The 5347-nt window shown below is 30.2% G+C and overlaps 1 long non-coding RNA gene across 1 annotated transcript; it reads left to right on the top strand.

Moving 5' to 3' along the window:
- Positions 1-499: 499 nt before the first annotated feature.
- LOC140433504 (uncharacterized) lies at positions 500-5109 on the top strand. The gene is made up of 2 exons (XR_011949993.1): positions 500-719; positions 4938-5109. It is a non-coding gene; the product is annotated as an uncharacterized lncRNA (long non-coding RNA).
- Positions 5110-5347: the final 238 nt, after the last annotated feature.

Genomic DNA, 5347 nt, shown 5'->3' with positions numbered 1-5347 from the left:
CTAATACTCTGACAAAAATAAGAATTTCTATTTCTTTTTTCTAACTTTTAGGACTTTCTTGACAGCGCTTTCCAGACATACAAACGAAAGATTTAAGTTGATATCTTTGTGAATTAATAATGTGTATTTTAATTTTTTAATAAGATAAAAGTGCAGATTAGTATTCCAGAAGGAATCAATTTCACAACAATATATGTATAATAACTGTAAGAACATAAGAACAATATAAGAAGAATATAATTTATTAAATGTTTTTATAGCTTGATTTAGTATTATTTCAATAGTTAAATAAAAATTAAGTTAAATGAATACAGAATGAGAAAACTAAATTCTAATAAATAGAAAAAAAAAGGTATTTAAAAATCCAAAATTAAAATTAATTAAATTAGGTAAAGACAAAATATGTAGATTTTCCTGTGCGACATTATAATGACATTCTCAAGACGACACGACATGAGGGTTGCTATTCGTGTGGAACAAGTCTTTACGAAAGCATATCTTGACGTGATACCGAAAAGCATTAGCTGTAATCAAATTTCTATAACCGACAGCTGTCCGTGTGACGTTTTAGTCTAAAAATTGTTAAGTTATAAGAAACATCAAAATTAAAGCAGTTTGAAATGCCCGAAGAAGCAAATTCATGCATTTATTACTTTGGAATATTCGCAATTGTATTTTTGTTAATATACTTTTTTAAAAGAATTATTTGGCCGTAATAGGTAAGTTTAATACTTTTTAAATTATTGCTTATTTCGAATTTCGAATAAAAAGTTTACTTTACTTTTAATAATTGATTTTTATGTTAGTTAAAATATCAATTTTCACTCAATTGCAAATTAACATTAGGATAACATAATTTTCAGTAGTTTCTAAAAAATATATCATACAATACCAAGTACAAAATATTAATTTAGTTTGACTAGACCATTACTTTTCTCAACCATTACAACCGGCGATATATATATATTGCGAATTACATCTTTCTATTATTATTTCTGCCTCTATTTTATTATTCTAATCACGCACATTTACTTTATAATGATGATATTCTTCTATTGCATTAAAAATAACCACTTCTTCTATACCTTAATTTACATATTCGGTTTAAAAAATTTCTCTTTTTACCCAATTCTCCTATCCACCTTTCTTTAAATTAATTGTCTATAATCTATAATCTCGAGGCTTTCCGTTTATATCAATCTTCTTCGATGACACTCTCATTTCGTTTTCAAATTCCTGGACCATTAGTAAGTTCACTTTGTCCGTTGTTTTGTCGTCTTTATTTTCATTCGCAGTTTTTACTTTTACTCCAACCATGTCCCTGTCAACTTTTTTATATTTTTCGGAAAGTTTATGTTAGCCTTTTTATTGTCCAATCCGTCTGTTCCCACAATCATATCAAACATCATATTGTCCATTACCACAAAGTGCATAAAATAGTAATTGCTTTCAAATTTAACTTTGACTCCTATTCACTGATTAATCCCATTAATTTCTTATTATTAGCGCCCACAAGGATTACTCTCGGACTTATATGTAACCTGATTTAAATTCAATTCATCAAGTAAACGTTTATATATCAACGAAGTTTGTGATTCTTTTGTTTTTAACCTTTAATAAAATCAGCAACCAAAACTTAATTTGAATTGCTTCTTTGACAAACTCCATAAGTCATAATTTTACTAAAATCTACTTTTTACTAAAATGGACTTTTAACTGTAAATTCATATTTTTGGAAAGTAATACCTTCAGTCAATGCATTCGTAACCTATCCAGAGCAATGTGATTTGGCGATCTATTAAAAAAAAAACATTCCTATATCGGTGACACGAATGATGCAAAAATGCCAATAATCTGCAGTCAAGTTCAATCTTAACAGTTCCACGTCAATAACTGAAGTTTGAAAAAAAATTCGCAAAATTTCCGGTTTTCAACAGCCACCCACAGTATTGAACCTAAAAGTAAATAACCAAATAATTACATCACCAAAAGAAATTGCCAACATATTGGCACAAAATTATATAAAAATATCTTCCAATGAAAACTATGACCATGTTTTTCTTGAAAATCATACTTTCATTTGAAATTAATAATAATCCTCTAAATCTTCCTCTAACGCTTCATGAATTGAATGATTCACTTCGAGATTTGAAGGATACTAGTACTGGACCAGATGATACCATCCATTTTTTTGAAGCAACTTCCTAATTTAGCCATAAAAGTTATGCTACAGATATTTAATTTCATATCGCAGCAACACCAGTACCCCACAATTTGGACTAAGTCTATTGTTCTCCCATTTCTTAAACCTCAATGTCCCCGTCTAGACCCGGAATCTTACAGACCTATAAGTTTGACGTGCTCCATGGGAAAATTACTAAAAAAATTATCAATACAAGGCTCACCTGGACAATTAAAAGTTCAAATCTACTAACGAATGAGCAAAATGGTGTTAGACAAAATCGATCAGGCATAGATAATATACTAGATTGAGAAAGTGATATCCAGGAAGCACTAGCGATACACTGTATAGCAATATTTTGATATAATATTGAGGTATAATATTTTAAAAAAGCTGCACTCATGGAATATCCGGGGAAACTCTCTAGAATTTATTAAAACTTTTTACAACAAAGAGCATTTCAAGACAGATTCCAAAGTTCATATTCCGAAGAACATATTGAGGAAAATGGAACCCCTCAAGGTTCTATAATTAACCCAACATTATTCCTAATCGCCATAAATGATATAATTAAAAATTTACAAAAACCTTTAAAAGCTCGTCTTTACGCAGACGATTTGGTGGTCTATATCAAGGGCAAAGATTCTTCACTTATTTTGAAATTCTTACAAAATTTTCTAAAACAACTGGAAGAATGGACCTGCGACACAGGATTTAAATTTTCCGTGTCTAAAACAGTGGGAATGGTATTCACTAATAAACACGCTTTCAGTAACCAATATTAAAGTTTTTTAATTCAGAGCTCATGTTTAAAACAGATATAAAATTCATGGGAATGTGGTTAGACAAAAAACTATCCTCGAAAAAACACAAAGATCAACTTGTCGCATCGTGCAATAAACAATTAAATATATTACGAAATTTATCTAACAGGGATTGGGGCTCTGATTACGATACACTAATTAGTCTATATAAAGCATTAATTAGATCTAAAATATTGCGTATATTTCTGCATCCGACAGAACACTAAAACCATTAGATAGCATACATAATACCGCATTAAGAATTGCTCTAGGAGCATTTAGAACAACACTGGTAGAAAGTTTATATAGTGAAACTGGAGAACCAGCTTTACTACACCGTCGCATTTATTTAACATTAACACATGCAACTTCTATAGCATCCAATCGAAATAGACCTATTTTTGATAATACATTCAATAACAAACATACACGTCAAAATAGATCTAATTCACACAAACCTTTCTATGAGAGAATTCGATTCTATCTAAGATATTTAAACCTAGATTTTCGAGACATATTTCAAATAAATTTGAACCATCCTCCACCTTGGTGTACCAATACCACCGAAATAAATTATAATCTTACTGTATTCAATAAGCATTCTACAAATCCGGCTGTTATTAAAAATAACCTCAATTCAATCATAAACAAACATGGAGAAAATTGCGGCAGGATATTTACAGATGCATCCAAATGCAACACAGTAGTTGGTGCTGCATATGTGACGTCTAACAATCAATTTCAATTCAGACTGCCCAAATATTTCAGTATCTTCTCTGCTGAACTTTATGCAATACTCAAAGTTCTTGAACATATCAACAATCATAAAATACCAAAATGCTTGATTCTAAGTGATTCCCTTGGTGTTCAAAACACCATGACAAACCTTAAGTCATATGTATTCTAAAAGCTCCCTAGAAAAAATGGTAAAATCTGAACTAAAAAAGTTGAAGAAAATTCCAGACGCATTACCTTCATATGGATCCCATTTCATATTGGTATTGATGGAAACGAAGCTGCAGACCAGTGCGCAAGTAAAGTGTCGAAAAGTGTCGTAACAGATGTAACGGAGTGTCGAAATCCCGCAGGAAATACAAAAACACCTATAAAAGATTTAGTCACGTGTAAGTGGAATCAAGAATGGAATTATTCACAGACAACACTACGGAAATTTAAAGATAATGTTTATCCATGGCTACCTAGAACTCGAAACCGAAAACTGCAAACCATAATTACTCGTCTACGTTTAGGCCATACAAGATATACGCATTCGTACCTTTTTACCAGAGATAATCCCCCTAAATGTGACATTTGTGATGAAACAAACGGTGTTAAACATTTTTTAATTGACTGTCCACTTTTTGTAAACGAACGCAACAGATTCAATATTCCAAACAATATCAATAAACTCTTAGGTACAGACTTAAATTATGCTGACTTGGAATATTTAAAATGTATAGGATTATATTATTAAATTTAAACTATTAGAATTGTACACCTACACTGTATCTCTCCCTAATCACCTTATGGTGGATGCGGTAAACTTTTTCAAAAAAAAAAGTTTAATCTTGTGCAGCGAATGCATGTAGAGAAATAAATATGTAATGAATACAGTAGTAGTACTATTGCGGATTACTTATTTCTGTTATATATTAACAAAAATCTTTTAAAATGATCGTAAAAAAAGGAATAAAAACACCCTACAGTCAAGAAGAATGAATACTTTAATTTTAAGGCAAAGAGCGTTTCTACAGTTCTTTCTCCATCCTCCAAAGATTGGTGAAGTGAGAAAATATGAACAACTGACAAAAACATGTAAAAATAATCGCTTTAATGTGGTTTTGCTCAATGCTGAAGACGTAATTAATTACAAAAGTTGACAAAAACATTTTTTACAAAATATTAAAATTATGTGTTGATTATTCCCTTAATGTATTTTTTCTTTGTTTTAGGTCCGCACATGAGTGAGTCCGCATGTAAGTCAAAAATGAGTCACACAAAAAATTTAAACAACAACGCAAATACGTTTCCCAATATCCTGTAAAGTAAAATAATAAAGCAATTAATTTGTCTTGTCTTAGACTTTTATGGTTTAATAAAACTCAATCGTTAAATAGATACAGATATTAGATAGTGGATATTTTGTTTCATGCCACTTGCCGTAAACTGGCATGCGCTTAGAACAACACTTAGGGCCGCTTGTTCAAACGATAATCAAAATTTGATTGTAATTAAATATTTAATTATAATCAAATCCGTCACAGCAGCTGTCAAAATTATTAAAAATTGTTTATTATTATCATTGATTTGTAAAGAAAAACATGAAATTAACAACAGAAAGAGTTTAATTATGGTTTATTTT

Source organism: Diabrotica undecimpunctata, chromosome 2 (assembly GCF_040954645.1).
Source record: "Diabrotica undecimpunctata isolate CICGRU chromosome 2, icDiaUnde3, whole genome shotgun sequence".
Lineage (NCBI taxonomy): Eukaryota > Metazoa > Arthropoda > Insecta > Coleoptera > Chrysomelidae > Diabrotica > Diabrotica undecimpunctata.
Note: the sequence above shows the minus strand (reverse complement) of the source record. Positions and strands in the feature narration are given on the sequence as shown.